Below are 25,408 nucleotides of genomic sequence, written 5' to 3'. Positions count from 1 at the left end.
ACGTAAAAATAGAAGCCCACGTAGATTGGCCATATATGGAGTACCGGGGACTTCAGAGGGATACCCTCTTCGGACCACCCCTTTGGCGGAGGAAATCGCTGCTGCGGGAGGGCCCCTGCCCCCCTGCCCGGGCGGTTCGCCCGCAGCCACCCCCAGCCCGCCGCCCCGACCCTGGCCCCGGGGAGGCGGCGGCGGGGCGGCTGCGGGAGGCGGCGGGGCCGGCTGCGGGAGCGGTGCGGCGGCGATGACTCAAACCCGCCCGGCCCGCTCTGCCCCCTCCCGCTCCCCCCGCCGGGGAGGGCTATTAAAAGCTGCTGACGTAGGAGCGGACGGCCATCTTTGATGAGGGCACGGCTCCCGATCCATTGAAGAAGGAGACCCGCGGAGGTCAGCAGCCTCCTGTCCTTGCCTCCCATCCAGCTGCGGCACCGACCCACCGACCCCGCCGCGCCGCGCTCCGCCAGCCCAGGTAAAGGTGGGACACCACCGCGGGCACCGGCTCAGCAGGGGGAGGGGCGGTATTGACGATAATGAAATAGAGAAAAGGGATATGTTTAAAGTGGGACCTGCTCGGCTTTTTATCTCCAGCCTCTGGGGCTGCTGCGGGGACAGAGAAAGGCAGGGAGAAGGGGGCGATTTCGCCGCCAGCCTCATTGCCGGCTGAAGCCGGGGAGGCAGCCGGGCTGTGCCTCTCGGCCGCGCGGGCGGCAGGAGGCCGGAGGAGAAGGCAATGTCGGAGAAGGGGAACCGGCGCCATTCTCAGCTCCGACCGGGGAGAAGGGCGTGCGGGCGCTCTGCGCTGCTGGGCCGGCCCGGGCTGTGCCGCCCGGAGCACTGCAGCGCCCGCAGCGCGCCGGGCTGCGACGGAGCATCAGCACCGCGGACAGCGCGGGGCCCGAGGGCACGGGGAGGGGACGTGCGTCTGTCCGTGTCTGTCCGTGCGTCTGTCTGTGTCTGTCCGTGTGTCTGTGTCTGTCTGCGTGTCCGTGTGCATGTGCTCAGCACCGCGGACAGCGCCGGGCCCGAGCGAGACGGAGCGGGGACGTCTGTCTGTCTGTCTGTCCGAGTGTGTGCTCAGCACCGCGGACAGCGCAGGGCCCCGCGCCGGGACCGGGGGCTGCGAGCCGTCCGTGTCTATGTCTCTGCGCGTGTCAGTGTGTCTGTGTACGTTCGGCACCGCGGCAGCGGAGGCGGCCGTGCTGCAGCGCCCTGCGGCTCCGCGCCCCCCGCCCCGGGGCTGCCCCCCCGGACACGGGACTGGGAAGAGATTCCCGACTGGCGAGCGGCGGTGCTCCCTCATTCCAGGACAGAACCGCGGGCAAGCGCAGTTGTGGTTCTGTAGCTCAGAGTGAGAAGAGGGAGAAATAAAATTTAAAAACCAAAACCCAACCAAACAACGACAACAACAAAAGGCAAATAACATCAGTTCCTGCAATTAATCGGCGTTTGGCACTCCAGCCCCTCTCCCTGGAGAGGTGTTTGTGCAAGGAAGGCGGGGGTTACATAACGCCTAGCCCGCGGGGTCCCCCCGGGGCCGGGTCCCGCCCGCGGAGACCACCGGCAGCCCCCCGGGGTTCCCCGCAGCCGCGCTCCGTGTCCCGGCGCCGCTGCCCGCGGGCGCCTCGGGCGCTGCGTGCCGCGGGCTCCGGCGGCGCTGCGCCGTGACACGGGGGACATCAGCCCGCGCCCCCCCCGCCCGGCCCCGCGCTGCGGAGCGGTGCGGAGCCGCCGCCTTATGTAACGCGGGCTGCCCCGTCACGGCTCCTGGCCACAGCTCCCCTGGCGCCGCCGGTGTTCCCTCCGCCCGTCCTTTCCACTTCCTGGCACCCCAGACGCCCAAACGCCTCGGTGCGGTCCCAAGTTGGCAACTTCGCTGCAGTTTTTTTTTTTTTTTGGGTTTTTTGTTTGGTTTTTTTGGGGTTTTTTTTTTTTTTTTTTTTTTTTTCGGGGCGAATAAACAAGGGGAGAAAGGGGGATTGGGCTGCGTGTCCAGACACTGAGCTGCGTAGCTGCGTCAAACCAGAGTCGCGGGATCTGCCAGATTACGTGCTTGGCTTGAATAATTGCTGCTGGTTTCGTTCCCAGCTGAAAAGCAGAGGTAGGGGGGGAAATGGGGGGCTGGTCTGCGGCGCTGCCCAGGGGTGGCAGAGCAGTCCCTTAACCCAGACCCGTTTGCTTCCAGCCCAGGCCACAGCATCTGCAAGGACATGCCTGTCCCACACCCCCACCTCGTCCTGGCTCTGGGCATGGAGCAGCTCCCCCAGTGATCAGCACGAGGATGGTATGGGGCAGCCACCCCTTCAGGTGGCAAGGGGAGGGATGGAGCCATCTGGGAAATGTGTGCTCCGGTGGGAATGGCTGGGGAAGACACTCTCTCCTAGGCCCCCAGGCACCTGCACATCCCTGCAAAAAAGCCAGCCTAGGAAGAAGCAGCAGTGGTTTTCCATTGCTTCTGCATCGTGCAGAACAGGTCAGCCAGGAGGTGACTGCTGAAGAGTTTGGTTCCTAGGATGAGTGCCAAAAAGATAACAGAGGTGACCAAACCAAAGATGCAGGCAGGCCTGACTGGCAAAAGCAAAAGCTTGAGGCTGCCTCTGAAGTCAAGAGGTGCTGCAGAAACTCAGCATGTTACAAAACCAAATGCAGCTAGATAGCAACCCCAAATAAATGCAGCTTAACTTTTTTTCCACATCTAACTAGAAAATGAGAGTGACATTTCTGAGAGCTCTCGGGACCAGGCTGTGTGTCCATTGAACTCATGGGGGCAGTGAAAGAAAGAACAGCAGAATCCAGCCAGCACGAACCCTCAAAATACATCTAATGAGATGCAGCTCCACTTCCCAGATTTATTGCAGTGAGGTAGGAGATGCTTTTCAGGTCAAGGAAAGCTTTTCATTTTTCTCCCTATGCTTTAGACATGGCAACAAATGACAAGATTAAAGTGCTAAGGCAAATAAAGCATGGTCTCTGCCTAGTGCTTGCACTGCTTTAACTACATAAGGTAACGAAACAAAACTCTTTTCCTGTCAGTGTGAACAACTTCAGCGATTTGTATGTCTATGTGTCACACAGCTACAGCTGCTGCATTTGTAGCAACCCTCAGGGAAAAATGGAAAATATATGGCATGGTGTAGGACTCAGTTTGCTAATGATTTCTTCTCTCAGGAATGAAGAGCAGAAACTGTTTTCCCTTTACCTTGGCTTGTTGTCACACCATTACTCTTTCTCTTGCATTTTTTCCCCCCAAATCTCTGTCATAACATTTTATAACATAAGGAGGACTCTTTCATCTATACACATTTATACCCACACACACGCTTATTTCAGAGATTTTCAGGGTTCCAGGCTGGGTAAAACCACAACAGATGCAGGCTGACTTTGCAGCATTCATTGGGCAGAGTACATTTTTCCTGTCGGTGGAGTTTCATGCCCTGCTGCCAATGCAGCCACCTTTGGGCTGGACCAGTGCCAGGCAATCTGTAACAACAGACTTGTTCAAGCATTTCAGAGCTTTAAAGTCTAAGGCAGACAAGAATAATGTGTTGCTGGAGAGCTGCTGCAGGATGCACTTCTCAGGCAAATCCTGATTACCTCTAGGAAGCTGGACTTTGGAGCAAGCATAGGGCTCGTCTATCTACTCCTGGGAATGCTGGATATAGTTTGTCAAGGCTGTAAGCTGTCAAGGAATAGTTTAGCTAGCTTATTATTTTTGAGCCACCAATGGTATGGTTTTCGTTTAGTTTCAATAAACTCTGGCTTTCTTGCCTACTGACCTTGCAGATTCAGCTAGCTGCATTGTATTGCAACAAGCACATTCTCCAAAACACGCAAGTTATATTCCTAGTTTTTGTCTGTCACCCCTATGTTACTCCCTCCACAAATACTTAGGCACACACAAACTCCCACGAGCAAAATCTGCCTCTTATCTGATGATGATTTTCAATATGCTGTCCCATATCCCACTCAATTTTCTAGGACTTTCCATCAAGCACAAAGACAAGTCAACTGCATAGATTCAAAATTTTTCTTTCCTGCTTTGTGATAGCCCCAAGGCTGACATTGCAAGACCCAAAAGTGGATCTGAGTGGCCTTGAGGAAATGTTTGAACCACCTGCCCTGCTATTTTAGGAAGAAATTTAGCTTTGCTCTTTTACATCTTTCATCTTATTCACTTGCTGTTTCCTCATCATCTCATGCTCATCTGCAATCCTGTTTTAATTCCTGCTAAAGATCACCAGGATGAAAGAAACACATCAGGGATATTAGGATCCTGATGTGAAGAGTGATGAGTGTCACTTTCTGATTTTGATTATTCCAGCAGGTCTAATCCAAAGTCAGAGTTGGAATCAAGGAAAATACTTCCCTGTACATAAATTTGGGGCACTTGTAAAAGAATATTTAGCAGTTTAGGTTTATCAAAGGGAAACGAATTTTGTGTACGTATTGCCTCTGAAATACACTGGCACGCTGTGATTCTAAAGAGAATGTAATATTGCATTGTAGCTTTTTCCTTTTTTTTTTCTTCTCTTCTTTTTTTTCTTTTTTTTTTTTTTTTTTTAATAATAAGAGATGGTATCCTATCTCACCTATTGGAGATAGCTGAATTCTACTCCAGGTATAGGGAAGAGAAGAGGGAAACACTAAGTAATTAATCATGGCTGCTCCTGGCCTTTTAGAGCTGAATGTTAGTGCTGACAAATCTGTGCTTTGTCTGGCTGTTTAGGAGACTTTTTTTTTTTTCTTTAGAGCTAACAGTGCTTTGTTTCACATTTTGAATGGGATTTAAATTATTATTCAGCACCATTGTCAATTAGTGTGAAGTGGCATAACTGAGTGCTGTGCTACTCTACAGGCTGATAATCTTTCAAGCTGGGACTCCTCATTGGTGTTTTAAACCAGAAATGGGTCTATTTGCTGAAGGAGCAGGTCTTCTAGGAAAAAACACTCATTTCAGATGCTGCCCTCCCAAAGCCCATCCCTATTTTTAGGGCTTGGTCTCATTGTCGCAGACCCTCACGGCCAGGCTGCCTCAGAAATGCTGACAGGGAACAGTGATGAAGCAGCAAAGGAAGAATCCTGGCTGTTATGCCTCTGTTTCAGGTTGGGTTCTGCTGCACTCTGCTGGTACATAACACCAGCAGAACTTGAATATGGTGTAAAACCCAGGACACAGTTGAATTTTTCCTAAAGGCACAGCTGTGTGCAGAAAAAGTCAAAAATTCCTAGCTGTAGCCATTCACTTTTCTTTCAAGCTGGGGAGTAGGGTGAAGTTTTCCTACATTCTACTAAGTGGACATGAAAATTATGCTTCTTCCCTCAAGTTTTTAAAAGGCAATATTCTTAATGGCTGAAACATTGTATTTGTAGAGTTGAAAGATGAAAGAACAGAGGCAAAGCCAAGTCTCACTGTACAAGTGTCCAAAACTGAACAAGAGGAACTGTTTGTATATGTTTTCACTGTAATTATAGTTTTCCTTGTGTTTTTAATATGACCAAGTTTTTGTGCCAGCATTTACTGGTAAAATCTATGAGCAAAATGAGGGTTATCCTAGACTATGGCAGTGCTAACAACTAAAATTTGTATCCTAGACAATACAAAAGGATGCCTCATGTAAGTGATTTGTGAAATTAATGCAAGATTTGCTATTTCTTCCTCAAAACCTACAAATTATCAGGGAGTTGTACATCCAAGGCACTGCAGAGTCCTTGGTAGGGCATGTTTGTAATTCTGCATTGATCTCTTCCATCTCCCACATTTTCTCAGTAGCATTCCCTTGCTAAAAATCTGAACAGATTCTGTTGCTAAAAATCCCAGTGAATCTCCAAAGAATTTCCCTGTCACGTCTGTCAAAGAGACTAGAAGTTTAGATTGAAAACTAAAGCTCTGATCACTTCACAGCTTGGTGTTCGTCATGCTGTATTTATTTATTATATTTAGTCTTCACCCAAATGAGAGGAATTCTGTTCCTGAATTGCAGCACAGTCATAGAAGAAATAGTAATTCTATTTTTTCTTTTGTATAAAACAGTTATTTGGAAGATGTGCCAACCTCTCCTTTGGTTCCTTTTCCCACTCCTGGAAATTATAGCTCCCAGTGGAACTGTGCAGATGCCAGTTCCTTGATCTGTCTTACCGAGGTAAATATATTTCCTCCAGCTACTCTAAAAAAATTCACAAAACAAAAGTATACTTCTTCAAAAAAGCTCAACTGTCAAAATAGTGTTACCATTCACTGATTCTTTTTTTAAACAGGAACAGAAGTCTCCCATGCATATTTAAGATTTTTTTAAAAATAAAAGGTACTAAAATTAGCTTCACTATGCTTTGGATGCAAATTAAAATTTTCTTTCTCCTCCCTGTGCTAGTATTTTTTGTTCAGTCTGTTCCCATTCACATCCTTAGGCTCCTCACCATTCACCTCACAGGGATTTAGCCAATTGCTAAAATCCCTCACATTGCTGCAGGCAGCAGGGAGCTGCTGCTTGGTCCAGCCCAGCACTGCTGCTGCTGCTGCTGCTTCTGGCAGCCTGCGCACCCTGGGCACACACTGGGCACACACCTGGGCACACACTGGCACACACCTGGGCACACCTGGGTGCACACCTGGGCACACACTGGCACAAACCTGGGCGCACACCTGGGCACACACTGGGCGCACACCTGGGCACACACTGGCACACACCTGGGCACACACCTCTGCAGGCTCAGGGCTGCCTGTGCCCTGCAGCGCTGGCCCCCAGCGACTGCCACGGTGAGGGAGAAATTGCTGTTCCCTGTTTGTTCGGCGCAGACAGCTCAGCGGGATTGCTCGCTCCTGCAGAAAGTGGCAGGAAGGCGCTGGCAATTAAATGAACTGGAGATGTTTGGTTACATCTGAACTTCAGCTATTGGGGGTTGAGGATGAAAACACCAGGATTGCATGTGGAATATCTGGATTCAGGTGCAAGTATCACAAATTAAATTAATGTAATCTTTGCCGAGTGCTTCAGTTGCTTCTATCCATAAAAGAAAAAGCTGAGATTAAAACAACTTTCAGTTTACATCTCTCATTTTCAGAGGTAGCACAAGTACCCCTTACCTTTGAAAATATATTTTTATGAATATTAGGGCATAGCAGTTTCAGCTGCCTGGGGGTGGTGACCTAAACTCAAAATGCAACATTCTCCCAACAAAGGTGATTGTCATTTACCTAGAATTTGACAGGCTGTTACCCATGATTGTTCCCTTCGGGTTAGTAGAAGGCTTGGCTGGAAGAATCCATATAAATCCAGTTTATTGCTATTGCATTCATGATAGCAAGAGAAGGACACACTCTCAGACCAGAAGTGAATGAATTTGCTTGTGCATTACACAAGACCAGGACTTTGCCAGAGCTCTGTGTTCCTCCGGAGCTGCACTGAGCTGCAGGGGAGAGCGGGACTGAACCCTCTCCCTTCAGCAGCACCCATTCCAAACACGACAGCTGAACATACAGCCCAGCTATGTTCTGTGAATAATTGAGTGTTTCAGCTAAACATTTTCTTTTCCAGAGAGTGTTCACCTAAGTGACACTCAAGGATGTGAAAAGCCCTCAAGAAAAAAAACAAGGTATGCAAACCCAATTAAACTGGAATTCACTGCTGACTACCAACAAGCAGTTCTCCCCGGGGAAGCATTTGTTTTATTTGCTCAGCTGTATGGAGGCAGGTACTGGTTGCAGAGCTTACTGAAGGATTTCCTGCAGCTTTTCTGCCATTAAAATCCTGTTCTTGGGCTACGGAATTTGCAATTCCTGAAAATGTAGGTCTTTTATTATACCAATGGCAGAGGCAAGAGGCAGAAAGGCCAAGAGCAGCAGAGGTGTTAAAGATGGTGCTGGATGAGTGCAGGAAGGGATTACGTGGCATAGCTGGTGGTGGTCACAAGAGACTGGACTTGATAAGGCAGCGAGTCTCCTCAAGTCTGATGTTCCTAAGAGGTTTTCTTATTTAACAGGAGGGAGGAGGGGAAAGAACGCCTGGATGGTTCTTTGCTGTCGGTTTAGTTCATTTTAGAGATGAGCACGTCAAGAGACATTGGAAAAACCCCTCAAGGCGCCAGGAATGCACTAAGTATAATTGAAAATGCTCTAGACCGCCTTTGCAATGCAACAGTAGGGCCATCTGCAGGCTTTAGATTCTCAATATTAGCAAGGCATTTTTAAATAATTTTGTTGTCTTGTTCCCTTTTTCTTAATTAACTGGTTTAAGTAGTACAAAATAGGCTGCTCCTGAAGCAACTTGCAAGCTCTGAGGATCATTTGCTAAGCCTAGTAAACAAGAACAGGTGTGTATTTCTAACAGTCTGGCAAATAAGAACACAAGAGAGCTGCCTATGTCACACAAAAGGTCCCCAATTTCCAGATTAATGCCCAGGGCACTTAAGGTTAAAGTATTAAGCAGGCTGACAGAGGGTAGCATGTGACAGAAGAACTGACTGGCATGTCTCATCCTCTGGAGGCCTCAATAGCTGTGCTGCCTTTTTATTTTTCTTGGAGTTTGGGAACTGCAAGTTCTTCAGCCTCAGCTCTCTGCTCTCATCATGTTCCCCAAATGCCTTGCAGGAAACCACCCTCTCAAGAGAAGGAGATGCAGAGAAAGACCCTTTTCAGCCTCCAGGGTGCTTCGTATGGACAGACAAGTCTATACAGGCAATGAGCCACCCAGATCACAGAGGAACAACAGGGAAAGAGTAGGAAGACAGGAACACAGTGCAGGTGGAGATGAAGAGTTCACTCTCTCTCAGCTATAAGGACCCCAGTGCTTCCCTCTCCTTTGACTGGGTTGTTGAGTAAGAGGCCAGAAGAAGTTACGCATCAGTGAACTGAACCCCCTATAAAACAGGACATCCCACAGGTTGCAGGGCTTCTCTGTCTTAACTGCTCCTCTAGCAGTATAATATTCCAGCTTTTCTTTCAAGAATTGCCTGCAGTGAAGAATGTGACAATATACAGTTTTTAATTGAACAGTAAAATCCAATAAATTCTTTATTGTGGATGCAAGCATTTATCTGCAAAGTTATTAAACCGCTATTTAGATTGATGAGCAGCTCTGCTGCTGCCATACTGTGATTTTCCTATGGTTATCCCTATTCCTTTATGGAGTAGCACTTACTTTCCTCTTTATAGTTAAGAGCTCCATTCTTTCCCAGTAAGGATCCTGTATTTCTGTCCTTTCCTTGCCTGCAGAAAGCCCTTACTTGCACCTAGAACTTTACTCACAAAACTTTTAAAAGGATTCCCAGGCTGGCAGGTGAAGAGATAAGACAGTGATCCAAAAGCCAGGACAGACTCCATGATAGAGGAAATTAGATGTTCAAGCACAGAGTGTGAGACTGCAAAACCATGTAAAGATTTCAATTTCTTTACATTTTTTTTTTTTGGATTCTGTTTTTGTGGTGACATTTCTAAGAAATATGTTGTACACTCAACTGTTCTCCAGACAAAGTTCTTCCATTCATGTCTGCAGTCAGAATTTATTTCTCAAAACATCTTCCTGCAGCAGGGAAGTCAGAGACCTTCCAAAATTTAACCAGGCTCTCCAGCATTGTCAAACACAGTAGGCCAGTTCCTGAGCTTAGAAGAGTTGCTTTATCTTAACCAGAATATGATCCACTATACCAATAAGGATGAAGAAGAGGACAAGAGGACAAAAAGCAGAATGAATAACTAGGGGAATGAAAAATATCACAACAAAGAACAAACCCAAATACAAAAAAAAAAAAAAAAAAAAAAGGACAAAGGCCAGTAGACTCAAATATGAGAAAGGACAAGGTGGGCTTTTTTAAAATTTTTTAATTCTCTTTCTTGCTGTTCTTTCCCTACAAGCACACAATTAACAATTACCTAGAGTTAAAAAGTAAAAATCAATCCTCAAGTATTATATAGAGTAATTTTAAAGGTGTCCTGAAGTGTTAAGTTATAAAACACTCTCACTCCCCTTAGCAGCCACAACCTTCTGTTCTATCTTTGCATTTCACAATGCAGATGGGTGCAGAGGTGCATCCTGACACCTAATCTGTAGTTGGTGTCTCAGAGACAAATAACAGAGCAAAAGGAAAAGGGCTGCTACCCACTCACTGCGGTGCTGGAGATGTGCACTTGCTCTGCAGCACTTACACTGAAAATAAAAGCAAACCAGTGTTTGTGATATCACAAGACAGAGACCAGACATTTTCCTTTTGCTAGAAAGCCTAAAAAAGGCCCTCTTTTCAAGTGTGTTAGAAATAGAAGCCTGTTTCAGAAGAGACATGAAATTATCAGTGCAAATTAATAGCACCAGATGGGGGGTTAAATTGCTGCCTCCCAGCTGAAGACATGCGAGGGAATGGAAGTGGTAGACTCTAAAGAGGGGATCATCAGAAGCGAAGAGATCCCACTGCGAGGTGGGATTTGTGAACATCCTGCCTGCGCTTGTAAGCAGCTGCTCAGATGAGTGGTTTTATGGGCCAGAGCAAGGGGGAGAAGGGAACAAAGTCACAGCCATTTTGGAGATCATGTCTTAGGGTGAGGATTGCACTGCTTTGCCCAGGACAAGCTGTCCAGCAGGACAAGCTGCAATGGAGTATCGTGGAGCTTGGTCTCCTGAGCTGGCACACGGAGACAGGGAGCTCATCAGAGCAATCAGAGAAACATGGCTGTGCACTGGCATTGTGTGGCAAGGTTTTGGGAGGGATATGAGGGGCAAATTCTGTGAGATGTTGCCAGAAACTTCCCCTAGGTTCAGTGGAGACAGTGCCAGTGAGCTCCAAGATGGACCTGCTGCTGGCCAAAGCTGAGCCTGTGAATGATGGTGGCAGCTCCTCTGAGATAACAGATTTAAGAAGCAGGGAAAAACCTGCAACTGCAGCCAGAGAGAGAAGTGAGAAAATGTAGGAGGAACAGCTCTGCAGACACCAAGGCCAGTGAAGGAATGGGAGCAGATGCTCCAAGTTCTGGAACAGAGATTCCCCCACAGCCTATGGTGCAGACTGTGGTGAGCCAGCTGTGCCCCTGCAACCCATGGAGGTCCACAGGGGAGCAGAGATCCACCTGCAGCCCATGGAAGAGACCCATGCTAGAGCAGAGGGATGCCCTTCTATGCTGTGATCTCATGGGAAGCTCGCACCGGAGCAGGCTCCTGGCAGGACCTGTGGATCCAGGGAGAGAGGATCCCAGGCTGGAGCAGATTTGCTGGGAGGACTTGTGATCCTGTGGGGAACTCATGCTGGAGCAGCCTGTTCCTGAAGGACTGCACCCTGGGGAAGGGGACCACTGGAAGAACTGTGGCCCATGGGAAGGACCCAGATGCGGAATTTAATGGATGACTGTCTCCCATGGGAGGAGCCCCATGCTGGAACATAGGAAGAGTGTGAGGATTCTCCCCCTGAGGAGGAAGGAGCAGCAGAGTCAATCTGTGATGAATTGACTGCAGTCCCCATTCCTTGCTGGAGGGAGAAGGTAGAGAATTGAGAGTAAAGTTGAACTGAGGAAGGAGGGAAGGGTGGAAGGGGAAGGTGTTCTAAGATTTGGGTTTATTTCTCACTGTCCTACTCCAACTTGATTGGTAATAAATTCAATAACTTTTCATGAGTTGGATTTGTTTTGCCTATGAGAGAAATCCCTGTATCACCTCCCTGTCCTTATCTTGACCCACAAGCATTTTGTTGTATTTTCTCTTCCCTGTCCTGTTGAGCTGTGGCTTTGGTGGGCACTTGGTATAATCAGGGCTGACCCATCACAGGCTGTTGATCTGGGACAGTACTAACTGGGTTGGCTTCCAGAGCAACAGGGAGCTTTGTCAGGAATACTCCAGGTTTAAGGGGGTTGCTACTGAAAGAATGGCAGTTCTTACATTAAGAGAGCAGCTCTTAACATAGGCGCTTCTCAAAACATTTCAGTGGAAGAGGAAGATCTATTTGACCATAATTAAACCCTTTTTAACTCTCTGGACACACCAACAAAGGAGTCTGTTCAAAAGGAAACTTCTGGAGTTCAAACACTTCAATAATGCACAGCTGCATTATGCAGAGAGCAAGCAGTGGAGCTGCTCCTCCTTTCAACTGGAAGGGCAGTGTGCAACTGGAGCACACAGTGCACAACAGAGGCTCAGGAAGCCTTGAACACAGTTCTTTAAGTGCTCAAGGAAACAGGGCTGCAGCTGTGCTCTTGTGCTACACAGAAACCAAGAGCACCACCCCTCCCTGAATCTCAGAGCTAGCAGTGACTTAATTCTGACTGAGACTCTGCAGAAAGTTACATAGACACAAACACACTGTGGTTTGTACAAGGCAGGGATGTATTGTATTCCATCAAACCCTGAATCAGTTGAGCATAAGAGCTATTTTGCTATGAGTCACCACCTGTCTACAGCAGAACGTGGTCAGGTCCTCTCTCTAGCACTGCAGAGCAGAACTGACTCACCTCTGCTGGATCTGTTCTTTAAGTCCAACACAGAGGCAGGGCTGAGAAAAGTGGTTCATCAGCACCTCAGTAATCACATGGCTCAGATATGCTCACGGTATGACGCACTTGAAGAAATCAGAGAGCAATTTACAGCAAACTAATTATATAGTGAAATCCCCATAATTTTCTGTGTTCTGGGAATGCTCACCACGAATTTTGATTTCCTTGACTTCCTCTTCATCTGAAATTATTTGATGAGTCTTTTTTTCAGAAAAAAAAAATCTCTGGATCTTCAGACAGCTCACTGCACACGTTTGAGGCTCTACTGCATACCTTCCATATTGTCCCAAGAGCTTCCTGCTCTCCTGCTGAGTGTGCTAGGGATGCAGATGTGGGAAGGTGTGGAAACAGTGAAAAGCTTGTGTTTAAAATCCAGAATTTGCTCTCTCTGAATATTACTAATTAAGTATTTTAAAAAATGTTATTTTGGCAAGCATTTTTCCCTGTAACTTTATCCACAAGATTTTTGACGGAAATCTTGACAGAGCATGTAAAATAGCTTTGTTTTGAGGCTATTAAAATGCAGAATTGCAGCTGGATGCATGCTGGTCCCATTTCCCCAGCTGAGTTATCACATTCACCTCTGCAGAAATAGCAACTGTCACAGCAAAAGTCACAAGAGATGCAGCCCTCAGAGAATCATACCAAGCAAGGAAAAGTATCTAGGACAGTGATTTAGCTTGTCTGGATTAAAATGTTCCTCATAGATGCTTTAGTGTTGTTGAAAGTCATCCTAAAGGAAGATGACAGGCTGTTCAGGCCTGCCATGAGTAACAGAGAAGAACAAATAGCTATTGCAGGAAGGCATTAAGTATTATACATGGAAAATTCTAAGCAAGTTCCTGGGAATGCTAGAACAAGGACATCCAACCTGAATTTCAGAAAATGCCTTTCTGTGCTACCATATGTTGGAATATGGGGAAAAGCCTTGAAACTGGCTTTGAACCAGTGAGGTATAAAAAGTTTTTGTTCTAGGTGACAGCCTCATTTTCACAAACTCATGGTCACTCTATGGGAGATGGGACACAGCAAAAAAGATTCAGGGGATCAAAAAAAGTGTCCATCTCAGGACAGGAGTGGATTATTTCGAGTTGAGATAGAGACAAGTGATTGTTTAAAAAATTTTAACAAAACTGCCAAGACCTGTCTCACTTCAAAGGAAGACGAATGCCTGTGGACTTGTGAGGGTCAGCAACAATCTGGATTCTTTGGGCGAATGATGCATACTGCAGGACTGCCAGACACAGACGGACTAAAGGGAAATGTCCAGATGTAACTGCAGATGTCATAGGAAATTAAGCCACTCATTTGTGCTTGTGATTCAAGAATTTCCATTTCTAGGTCAGATGAGAGCTTAGTTGGCCATTACTGCAAACATCTCTGACTTTTCTTGAAGTTTTCTGCCTAGAACCCATAAAAAAGCAAAGGACAAGTGCCATTTTCATGGGAAGCACATTGTAAAGCCATGTGAAGAATTAACTTTTTGAAAGTTAATAATGAACTAAGGAAGTCAGTTGGTTGTTAAAGGATGAGGTTCTTTAGTAAAAAAAGATACATTGACAAAAGGAGTTGCAAATATTTTTGTCACTGTGAAAGCCAATATTGCCCATTTTGCATATGTAAAAATGTAAATATTTGTTCTGGTAAACACAAACACTATTGTTTGTGATCAATTAGGTTTTTCACTAAACTACCATTAAAGTTTATTCATCTACTGTGTTGTAGTGTCCCATTGAATGATGTCCTGGTCTAGTTGTGAAATATGGGCCACTGAGAGATTAATTGTTTGTTTTATAAATCAGACTAGCAAAGAATATGGAAATACTGTTTAATCAATGCTGTTGAAATGAATTTGTTTCAGAATTCAACCACTTCACTCTGGATAAATGCCTCCATTACTGCTTAAATTAATTAGTATTTCTCACATGAGGACATTTCAATTATATGGTAAAATATTAAAGCTGAAAATACAAAATATGGGGGGAAATTTAATATTTTGGATTAGAAATGTTATGCCTTTTGTACCTATTCCAATTCCTGACTGAACAGTCCTTCCCTCCACAAGTAACACAACCTATTGCCTCTGTTTTAGTAGCTGGCTAAGTGTGTGTGCAGAATGTGTGACAAGGTAGTCAGATCCCCAGGCAGTGAAAACAGATCTTTGATTTTTTGGAGGAAAGAAAAGGAATAATTTCTGTCCAAGCTTTGAAAAAGATGACAGTAATTTTTAGAAATAAATACAGGGTTTTTTTTTTCATTTTTTGCAAAGCTTCCATTTGCGTAAAAAATGAAGAATTTTAATCTTCTTAGTAAGCGTTTTGAACGTTGATTAGTTTACAAAATCAGTATATTGCATATTTCCAACAAAATGGGGAACTTTTTACTGTTTCTTTGCTTCTTGTGTCAGTCTCTCTGTCTGGCAGGAGCCTCGTTCAGCTCCTGCCAAAGAGTCTCTGCTGATGAGTGACATTTGTCCTATTGTTTAGTCCCAAACCCCCTAACACAGTTACTCTGATTATAGACTTTGGAGCCAAGAAATACTGACACACAATTGGAACTGGGGAGAGAAGGGGACAAAGTTTTTTTGTTTGTGCTTTGAAGATGCTAAAAAAGCCTTCCCAGCCTCATAACTTTGGCGACAGAAATGTAATGGAAGTGGGAAATGTTTACATCTCATTTTGGATGAGATGAAGCAGATTAAGAGCAGTTTGGGTTTGTCATGGCCCAGACGTTTCACAGAATTCACAGAATTACTGGGATGGAAGAGACCTTAAAGATCATTGAGTCCAACCCATGCCCTAACACCTTAACGAAACCATGGCACTGAGTGCCACATCCAATCTTTTTTTAATCTTTTTTTTTCTGGAGATGTTGCATCAGATATTTGGGATAATATGGAAGTGCGGCTGGCAGCCTGTGATGGAGGTTCCTGTCTCTCCTGGAAATAACATTGAACAAAATACACGGCCTTGAAATTTATATTGTTTGGAATAGCAGGTGCTGTGCCATGGGTCAAAAAGAAGGATCTCTTTTAAATCAACAAATGGCTGGAGAAATAATATTTTAACAGTTATCCTACTGAATTCTGTATTTTTACCACAGCATACATTTGTGATGGATCCCTTGTGGTACTCTCTGGGCACTTTCTCAAATCTCAGGCTCTACAAAATCACCTTCCAGAACAGCTGGAAAAGCTGAACACAATTCTCCTTTCCTTGGCTTTGCCCACACTCTGTGACTCTTTTGCTTGTGGGCCTTGGAGAGTGTTAAAGGAAAACAAGCTGATAGGAGCTGTCATTCCTTAGTGACCTTGGGTGGGGCCACCAAGGGCCTGAGGCTACCTGTTGTCCTGGGAAGATGGCCAAGGCACCTGCTGGGAGGTGACTTTGGGGATACATGGAAGGCTCATAGTCTGTACTTGCCTTCTGTCTAACTTGATTTGGCCATGTTTAGGGGCTGCCCTGACCCTGGGGGTGGATGGCAACTGAGGGGCAGAGGACAGGTGTCCATTCTCATTCCTGGGTCTGTGTGAGCAGCTGCTGATGCCATGAACCCATGGTGCTCTGCCCACAGACCTTCAGTGTGTGACTCCCTCTGCTCTTCAGTGGTTATGGCCTTCATGTCCAGAGGAGCAGGCAAGGGAAGGGGAGAGTTCACCTACCAACTCATCATTTCTCTCCTTAAATGAGGATAAGCACCACACACTGGTTTTGGGTTTTTGAATTTGGTAACTTTTGGGGCAGGGATCCATTAGGGTTCTGTTGACAATTTCAGGGACCAGACTTGATATATCTTCTGCTTGATATTGTCCTGACAGGCACATGGCTGACTCTACTAACCACAGAGTTAATCAGCAGTGTAAGGAAGAAGCCTTCTCAGCAGCCCAAACATGGCACATGCCTTACCTAGTCAGGCTTCACTGCCTCCATGACATTAATTTGCTCCTGACCTAACACTCCCAGCTCTGCATTTCAACGTGTTTCTTAATTCTAGAACAAGCTTTCAGATGAATTTTATTGTTGCACTGAGACACAACGAGGTGAAGATATGTGTGTTCTATTCCATTTTCTATATCTATGCCATAAAACGTTGCATTTGTGCTGCCTGTATTATTTGTGAGCTTGCATTAGTGCTTAGCTTAAGGCCTATTGAAATGTCCTGGAAATAAAATAGCCTCATTAAGCTTTGGGGTAGATTTAAAAATTCTTGTTCATTTTTCAAGTTAGAGGAGGATAAAGCAGCAAGGCTTGCCAGAGAACTAGGATCCCTGTGTCATGAAAATTTTCACTAATCTGGCTCAGACACATAAAACTACTGGGAGAAATTTCCCAGTGGATGATCACTTCTGAAATTCATCAACTTCTAGCAGGATTCATGGGTTGGTCTATTGTTTTCCATCTCAGGGAATTTAACATATTCCTCAGAAGAAAATGGCACAGGTTATTATGGAAACAGGTGCCTGGACTGAGTGGACTCATTCTGGATTGTAGAATAGGAAGTGCCAGGTTTCAGTAGAAGACAAATGTCTTCTACTTGATATTGACCAGAAGGGGAAAGCTCTGCTTTCAGAGAACGATTCTTAAATATGAATAAATATTGATTTTTCATTACAAATAAATATCTGCAGTCAGACAAGTTAGTCAATATGAGCTACTTTGAAATCAGCTTTATGAGTTAAACTTTGCTAGCCCTGGATTCATAAGGAAGATTCCATTGCTTTAGTACAAGAGAGATTAATGCCCCCTAGAAAATCTGTGCAGGAGTTTTCTTTGTCACCTTTGCCTGATGGGAAGAAGCACTTTTATAGTTCATTAAAGAGAGTAACCTGTTCCGGGCTCTTAGGGCAAGTCCTCAGAAAAGACAGATTTTAAGTCCTTCCCTCAATGAACTCAGCACTAGTTTAGCTCACCCAGCCCAAGGCACTTCCCTGCTTTTCAGTGGTGAAGAAAAAGAGGCATTCAGAGCCCTCCCTCACCAGCTAGTGGTTTGGGTTTTTTTTCTTAAATACAGAATTAATCTAAAATAAATTTCCTATTAATTTGCCACTTTCAGCTGCAGCTACAGTTATTTACATTTGCCAGGACAAAGTTTTAAATCAGGATCTGTATTTTGGGGTTCCTGAAATTCAGATGGGAGCTAAATTTCTTTCCCAGACTGCTAGTAGCAGTCTGCTGGGCACTGATGATGGTTTGTGTTCATCCAGGGCCTGTCTGAAGTTTCAGACAATGATTACTCTTAACGTCTAATGAAACCTGAGGAATTAATTAGTCTTTTCTGTGACTCTGCTATCCTGTATTACTTAACCTGGATTCAAGGCAGCCTCGCGGGGAGGAATGGGGAATGCAGGGAAAAGGGACAGAAACAGATTATCTGTCATCTTGTGGCGCATCCCTTCGCCTGGTTTGCACAAACGCAGGGCAGAGCACGGAGCCTCCCCAAAACCTGCCCTTCTCCCTCGTCCCGAGGCTGCCAAGGCTGACCCCTCTCCTCGCCCGGTACCCCGGGATCCTGCAGCAGGCTGCACACGCTGCAGCAGCTGCCGGCGAACGCCCGAGGCAGAGGCTGCAGCGCTTCCACAGCAGAATGGCCAATGCAGCGCCCGCTCCCTGCTCGCTGCTGCCGGATTGAGCAGCAGCGCAGCAAAGCTCCTCCCCGGCAGCCTCACAGCAGCCGAGCAGGGAGCACTCGAGCAGGACCCACCGCAGACACTGCGGTGCCCTCTGCTTTGCAGGAGCCGGGGTGTTGCAAGGAGGTGACACCCTGGGAAAGGAGGATTCTGGTTTCGAGAGGTGGGAGAGGGGGAAAATTATCCCACTGCTGCTGGAACAGAGGAATCCAGTGAGGATGGGCAAGGGCTGCAGAAAACATCAGGGCTCACAACATCCCTCTGAGGAGGGGAGTGCTCCTTTCTCTCCGGCAGCCAGCCAGGCCCAAAGTGTAAAAACCCCACAAAATTGATTATTTTTATTTAAAAATAGACCATGTTCCCCCACGGGCTCCTTAAAGAAATCTCTTGGCCCTGTTCTCTTCAGCTCAAGGTCACCTGGAAGCACAGCCCTTTCAGTACAGCACTGGTATTTCAGCATGAGAGCAGCGAGCCCCAGGGCTGTGGCCACAGATGTGCTTCCTGACTTTGCCCTTTGCACTAAGCCTGGGAAGTTTTTGGACAACAGTTTGGCTGTCAGTCACAGGGCTCCCAGCTTACAGGAGCTGAAGTACAGTCACAAAGCTTTCTTAAGCCATTAACTGATGTAAGTGACATAAATATTCCCCTTTTCCCTCAACAATGGGTGTTTTTTTAATTTGCTTGAACAAGGGGCTTTAGTCTACCAGATGGGTCCAGGCTGTATATCCTTGAGATCTGCTCCTTAGATGAATTTTCAAAGCTTACAAGAATAACTTCATTTAAATCTGTGGCTTCCAATCTACCCTTGGGTGAAGTGTGAAGACAGCAGCTGCACTCCAAGATCTCTTACACCAAATGGATTTTCTGCTGTGTATGCCACTGGGGATTCAGGAAGGAAGGCATCATCTTCTCTTTATTCACTTATTGAAAAATATTGTCAGCGTGGTGAAAGCAGTTCGGTCTGAAATATCTGAAATAGGCAATGTTGCTTGCAGAAAACAAATTCTGTTTTAGACACAGAATTGTTCCCACATTATTGTTAGGTCAAGAATGAAGAACCATGGGTTTTTCAGGAATTTAAATTACATAAAATACACAAGTAAACAATGATTGCTTTAGATTTAAATTGGATTACATTCAAATGAAGTTCATGCCCTATCTTGCTGTCTTTACTTACAGGAGTAGTATTTATAAATATATAGTAAAGCAAGTCAATATTCTTGATTGGAACTTATTTTACTTACAAATGACTTCATTAGCAAGTATTGTTCTTATCTTCAAAATGTTTCCATTTCTAAAAATCCTCATACATTTGCAGGAGGGGTAGAAGTGAAGGGAAAGCTTTCCAAAACTAAAACCAGCTGAAAAAATCAAGGGATTTTGGCTGCTTGTGAAAGACCAGAGCTCTTCTACCCAAATGTGAAAAGATGGCTCTCTTCGTATGGGTCTCAGAGGAGAACACATTTACTGTTTCCTGAACAGCTGCAGCAAAGCCCTTGGGTGCACCATGCACTTGAGACACTTCCCCTTGAGCACTGGCTGCTTGGCCACTTAGGAGTGTAAAAACACCTTTTGGGATAGAGCATTTTCTAGTGCTGTCAAGCTGTACTCTCCTACAGAGGGCTGGAAAAGTAGCTACACCCAGAAACTCTTTGGATTTATGCTCAGATGAATGAATGCAGATGCACCTAAATAAATGAGAGTCTATGAAGGTGATGAGGTTGGAAGGCAAATCCTGTTTTTCTGATGCAAACCAAGCACCGTTTAAATGTTTGGAAGAATCAGATTGGCTGTCACTATTCATCTTCTTCAAGGAATATGTTAGTCCTTCATTTTGGCATGGCTTTTTATAAAGCCTCTGGTCTTAAGGACCCAAAGTCACCTCATGTGGGTCCCAACAAAGGCAAAAAAAGGTTTAGGGATTTAAATGAAAATAAAATTGGAGCTTTCATTGCCAGGCAGTGAGGCAAAAATCCCTCTGCCCTCAGCTGTGTGCGCATACTCTGCTTGAAATCTGGAGCTGTAGGATATTGACAGCAGAACTGTGGGAATACCCAGGCGCAGTTCTGGGAAAATCCTCTATGTCCTAAATTCTGTGAATTTTTGTGACCAGACTGTAATTGCTGTCAACTGTCGGCTATTAATTATTTTTTGCTGAGTTTATTCTTGCTGTTTCTGTTGTTAATACATGAATTGCTCTTGTCCCAGATCACTGCTGGGGTTCATCATCCAGCAGCTGAGTGAGAGGTTTGGTTTTGTTTCCACATGTGCTAGAGCCAAAGAAACCTCTCAGCCATGTTATGTGCGGACCTTCACATTTGATCCTCCATCTTTGCAGCTCCAGGTGTGCTTTTATGTCTTAGATTGATATAAGGCAGTCTGGTTTTCTGCTCTGTTTCAGGGTATTTTGTGTGCAGTTTTCTTCATGTCTACAGCACTGAAAGCACCCTCTCGCCACCAGCAGTAGTTGTACCTTCATAGGCACTGAATATTAAGGAATTCAGCAGGTGCCCCCATGTACCTCCATGGTGCAAACAGTTGCTTCCCAGGAGCCAGACTGCTGAGGTCAAGAAACAGTTAATCGTTGTTCATTTTATTTACATGAACAAATTTAATATCTTGTTTTACTGTTCAGTAGAGCTCTATAAATTTCACATGACCCCACAGGACTTACCCAGCTCCCCAATTTCCCAAACCTTTCCCCTGCAGATTGTATCATAGCCTATTTCAACATATCCATCCCCTTAGTGTGAACAAGAACTGCAGCAGGGAAGTGGGGGGGCTCTTTCAAAATGTTTTAAATTACATCCTTTCAGGGCCAGCATCTGTGGGTTGATGGGGGTTAATGATGCAAGGGTAGGACCCAGGGAAGGGACAACAGTCCCATAAGGAACTGGAAAGCTTTCTACTGCCAAACACAAATTGAAAGGAAAAGGTTAGCAGCCAAAGCAGACCATCTTGCATGCTGTTGCAGGCCTTAATTCCTTCACAAACATGTGCAAACTCAATAAAAAGAACTAGCTAAATAAAAATCCCCATGCAGAGAGAAAGATTTTGATCCTCTCTTAAAACAGTTTGAGCGGAAAGGATTTTGCAGCTTCTCTGTTAATCTGCAGATCACATGGTTGAAAGCGATGCCCTTGAGGCACTATCAAGCCTGTTGTTGAATTGATTGGTCAATAAAAAAAGAAAGGAGAAAGGAAAAAAAAAAGAATAGAAGTTGTGCTCTTGTATTAGTACAGCTAAATCCTCGACTGCAAGTCTGGGTAATCTTGCCTGGAGGAGTGCACTGGGGGTTTTCTCATCATCCTGTGAAGGCTGAAATGGACTTTTGAAGAAAGAGAGGTTTCTAATCAGCCTTCTTTGAATTTGTATTACTGATTCCTGGAAAATGAGTAGCAGCCAGGAATTAGTTGTAGGTGTGAATCAGAAAGCAGCAGTGGCCTTTGAAAACAGGTGAATAAGTTTTGCATACCTGTGGGCTGCTAATATGCATTCCTGTGGCTAATGTAGTTTGTTACTTAGCCTAGAAATGTCAGATGCTTTCAATATTTGACTTGTACAACTCTAAGAGCATTGTAATCATCTACTGTATCCACCTCACCCGGTTGTTCCAAATTTATTGGTTTTGATACAAGTATCCACCAGTAGAGAATGGTGGATATGACCCAAGGACCTTCCCATTTAATCTTCCAGTTGTGCCCAGTGAAGGAAGCTGCCAGATCCTCACCCTTCTCTGAGCAGCATTTGCAGCACTGCAGAGTTTTGGGAGTAGATCTGGACTGGTCAAGGTTCCAGCTTCCCTTCAGGGAGATGAGCTGTTTAGCAGCAGAAATTTTTGTTATTGTGACTCTGTAAAAGAGCCTTGAAATAATAAAATTTAAACTTATGAAAGGTTTAGTGGTTTGAAATTGGGTTCCCAGCCCTTTTTGTTACATAAACTGCCTTTAAAAAAATATACTCTACTGTGGCCTTAAATTGTGCCTGCTGCATTTTATGTACTCATGTCCATCTGTGTGTCACACGTGTACAAACAGAGAAAGAGGGGAGTTAAAAACTAAATAGGGTCCTTTCTTTTTATAACATGGCTATAGCTATTTCTTTTTTTCTTGAAAGGAAGTAAGCTTTTCAAAGTTCATGAACTCTCCTTCAGCTTTAAATCCACAGTTTAAGTTCCTAGCAGAGACCACAACACAAGGCAGAGGAGGGAGGAGTAGGAAATGGCAGAAAGTGAGCCCTGAGCCAAGGCCATGGCAAAGCACGAGACATCCTTGGAGGATACTCAGGGCACCTTCAGAAAGGTCAGCCTTTTTTTATTTTGTTTGTTCATTTTTATAGCTACTTTGCCCCAGAGAAAACCCACGGGCCATAGTGGGGAGGTGCAGGAGACTCATTTTGGAGAACAGCTCCTCAAGGTCATGGGTTTTGACTCAGGCCTGCAACCTTTGTGCCTTTGCTATTTCACTGATGGTGCTGTATCTTGACATGACGGTGCCCTCACCACAGATGGCTTCATGCACAAGGGAAAAATCCCAAGCTGGGAAGTTCCCTTCCTTCTTGCTACCTGCTTCAGATGCTATATGATATAAAAGCAGAAGGCTGGGTAGACAGAACATGAATAATCAGTGATAACCAAGAATCTCAAAGACAATGAGATAATTCTTAAATACCTCTTTTTGCTGTCCCTCATAGCTGAGAAAAAATCATCCTTCCATTAAAATCCAATTCTACAAATAACATCATCAGCCCAGTTTCATAATGCTTATATTTTGTCAGCTGCTGATTTGACTCTGACGATTTAGTTAAAGAAGATTTCTGCTAAAAATATATCAGCCCACTGCTTGAAATGCTTTTACCACCAGGCAGAAATGAAAGGATGAGTATTATAAATATAATGAATAGTTTTGTTTACCACAAATACATGTCAAGAAGGGAAATGTTGTCTATTTACATTCCTGATACCCTCATGATCACAGCGTATTTTACTTGCCTATTAAAATGTTTATATTTAGCAAGAGCTGCATTAATTTAATTTTTTTCATTTCTGTTGAAGGTCCTTACTGGTGTTACACAGCTCAGGGGCAAGGGTAGGTGTGAGTCCTGGGCTGCAGAGAAATCTTGCAAATGCAAACCATGCAGAAAAAACTGAAATGCCAGCTGAGTGTGTTGACAGCCTGTAACAAGCAAACCATCAGGGGAACACCTTATTCCTGTCTATCACTTTGAAATCAAAGCTTTGACAACACTGATGCTGATGAGGTTAACTGTGTCACTGCCAATTTTTTCCACATTTTTCCCTTCTGTCACAATTAACAGCCATTCCACACTAAGCCTGTAAAGTGCTATTTAAACTCACAGCTTGTTTCATCTAGTCCTAGGAGTATCAGGACTAGTGAAGATGGGATAGCACCAATTTTTAACATACAAATGAAAAACTTCACATCTGTTTTAACTGTGAAGTTATTCATTATTACGTTCAATTTAACTTTTAAAAAATTACTTTCAAATTAAGTTACCATCAAATTTTCTCCTGACTTGCAGTCTTACAAAAACTGCGGCAGAAATTAGCTCTGCTTTATGACAGGCCAACGCAAATGTGCTCCCTTTTCTTACTGTAATACTCGTGGGTTTCCTTTCTATCATCCATTTAGCCTAAAAATACGTTTTTGCAGTTTGTGGGTTTCCTTTTCATCATCCATTCAGCCTAAAAAAATTCTTTCTCCAGTTTGTGAGTTTCCTTTCTATCATCCATTTAGCCTAAAAAAAAATCCTTTTTCAATTTGTGGGTTTCCTTTTCATCATGCATGCAGCCTAAAAATGTTTTTCCTCAATTGTCAGGCTGCCTTCTTGCATCATTATAAGAAATTTAAGGATGAGCTCTACTGGTTTGCATTTTCTGCCATTGATTTGATCTGTGTGTAATACAAGAGTGTGGAACTCTTCTGACGTTTTGCGCTGACTTTGCAGAGGCAGAGAAGACGTAGGAAAGGTTGAGGCAATGTGGAACAAGGTCTTTTTAACAACTACTATTAAATGCTCTCTTGCAGAAGCTCAATTACCTTTCTTTGTTGCAACTGAGACAGCTCCTCTTGGTTTGTGAAGGCACAGAAGGAGGCTCTTCACCCAGGGCTCATTATGGTTTGGAATGCTGAGGGCTAATGATTAACCTAAAACAGGAGATCTGGAAGAGGTTTGGATGTGGATATGGAGTGAGGGCTGGACCAGGAGCTCTGGCATTCTTGAGAAGACTGTGCAGGGGGAACAGTTTCTTTCTACAAACCTAGGAACAGGAAATGCAGCAGACCTTGTGGTGCCTGGTGGGAATGCCCAAGGAAAATTAGCCATGCAGTTTTCTTATTCCTTGCTGTGTCTTGAATCCCTCAATAAATGTTTTGCAATACTTCCATTTTATATTTCTATTCCATCTAAGAGAAACAGAAGGGAGCAAGAGCCCCAGAAAAATCTGGCAGAAAAGTATTTAAGATGCCAGCCACTTCTGTTTGGTATTTCCACACTCACAGCTGCCCCTCCACACACTGCTGGTCTCTCCCAGAACCACTGTCACTGGCTTGTAGCTCCACCTGCAATTCTGACCCCACTAATGGCAGTGGTGACACTCCCTTCAACTTGAAATGGGGCGTGACTTTCACCACTAGCTTCTAAAATTGGCCATTAATCAGATTTAGTGGCTTAGGAGCGGTGTAAAGAAACCCAGGTTGGAATCAAATTGAAGAGAGGCTGACTGATTACCATTTCTGCAGTGATAGCCAGAGAATATTTTGAAGACCTGAATGGATTTAGGATTTGAGTTCTACTGGAAATCATGACAGTCAGAAATCTCATCCTCCAGCTAGGCAGATGCCTTTAGTTTTTGTCCAAGATTCTGGCCTCAGAATGCAAACAGATTTTCACAAGTTAAGATGTTTTCTTTAATCCTCTCTACTAATACCTGGATTTCTTGTTCTGAGCCATCAAAATCCAGCTATGTCAATGGCAAGCAAGGTTGCAGGATATTTTGGAGCAGGTATCTCCTGGAAGAACAGGGAAGCATTAAGCCCTTTCAGCAAAGCCCATACCCTGATTTAAAATACCCTGTGAAATGCCAGCCACCCTTTCCCAGAGAAGACTAATTCAAATGGAACTGGCATAACCAAGAGCTGTTAGGATGACAAACAGTCTGCCTACCAGGAAAGGACTAACAGATCTCATCTTTCACATCATAAGACATGCTTGGAAAGGTTACAAGTCCTGTTTCTGTACCTCAGAGAGAGAAAAGGAGAGACCAGGGAAGAATAGAAAATATTTAAGCCACAGGACAACAC

At 44.8% G+C, this 25,408-nt stretch overlaps 1 protein-coding gene across 2 annotated transcripts in view; it reads left to right on the top strand.

The window, feature by feature from the left end:
* Positions 1-327: 327 nt before the first annotated feature.
* The window catches only part of SNAP25 (synaptosome associated protein 25), a 61,029-nt gene continuing 35,948 nt past the window's right edge, over positions 328-25,408 (top strand). Inside the window, exon 1 of one of the 2 annotated variants that reach the window (XM_021540276.2) lies at positions 328-469. The gene's annotated coding sequence lies outside the window, so the exon portion shown is untranslated. The remainder of the gene's footprint in view (positions 470-25,408) is intronic. The other variant, XM_021540275.2, reaches the window with a different exon arrangement.

This window comes from Lonchura striata, chromosome 3 (genome assembly GCF_046129695.1).
Source record: "Lonchura striata isolate bLonStr1 chromosome 3, bLonStr1.mat, whole genome shotgun sequence".
Classification (NCBI taxonomy): domain Eukaryota; kingdom Metazoa; phylum Chordata; class Aves; order Passeriformes; family Estrildidae; genus Lonchura; species Lonchura striata.
Note: the sequence above shows the minus strand (reverse complement) of the source record. Positions and strands in the feature narration are given on the sequence as shown.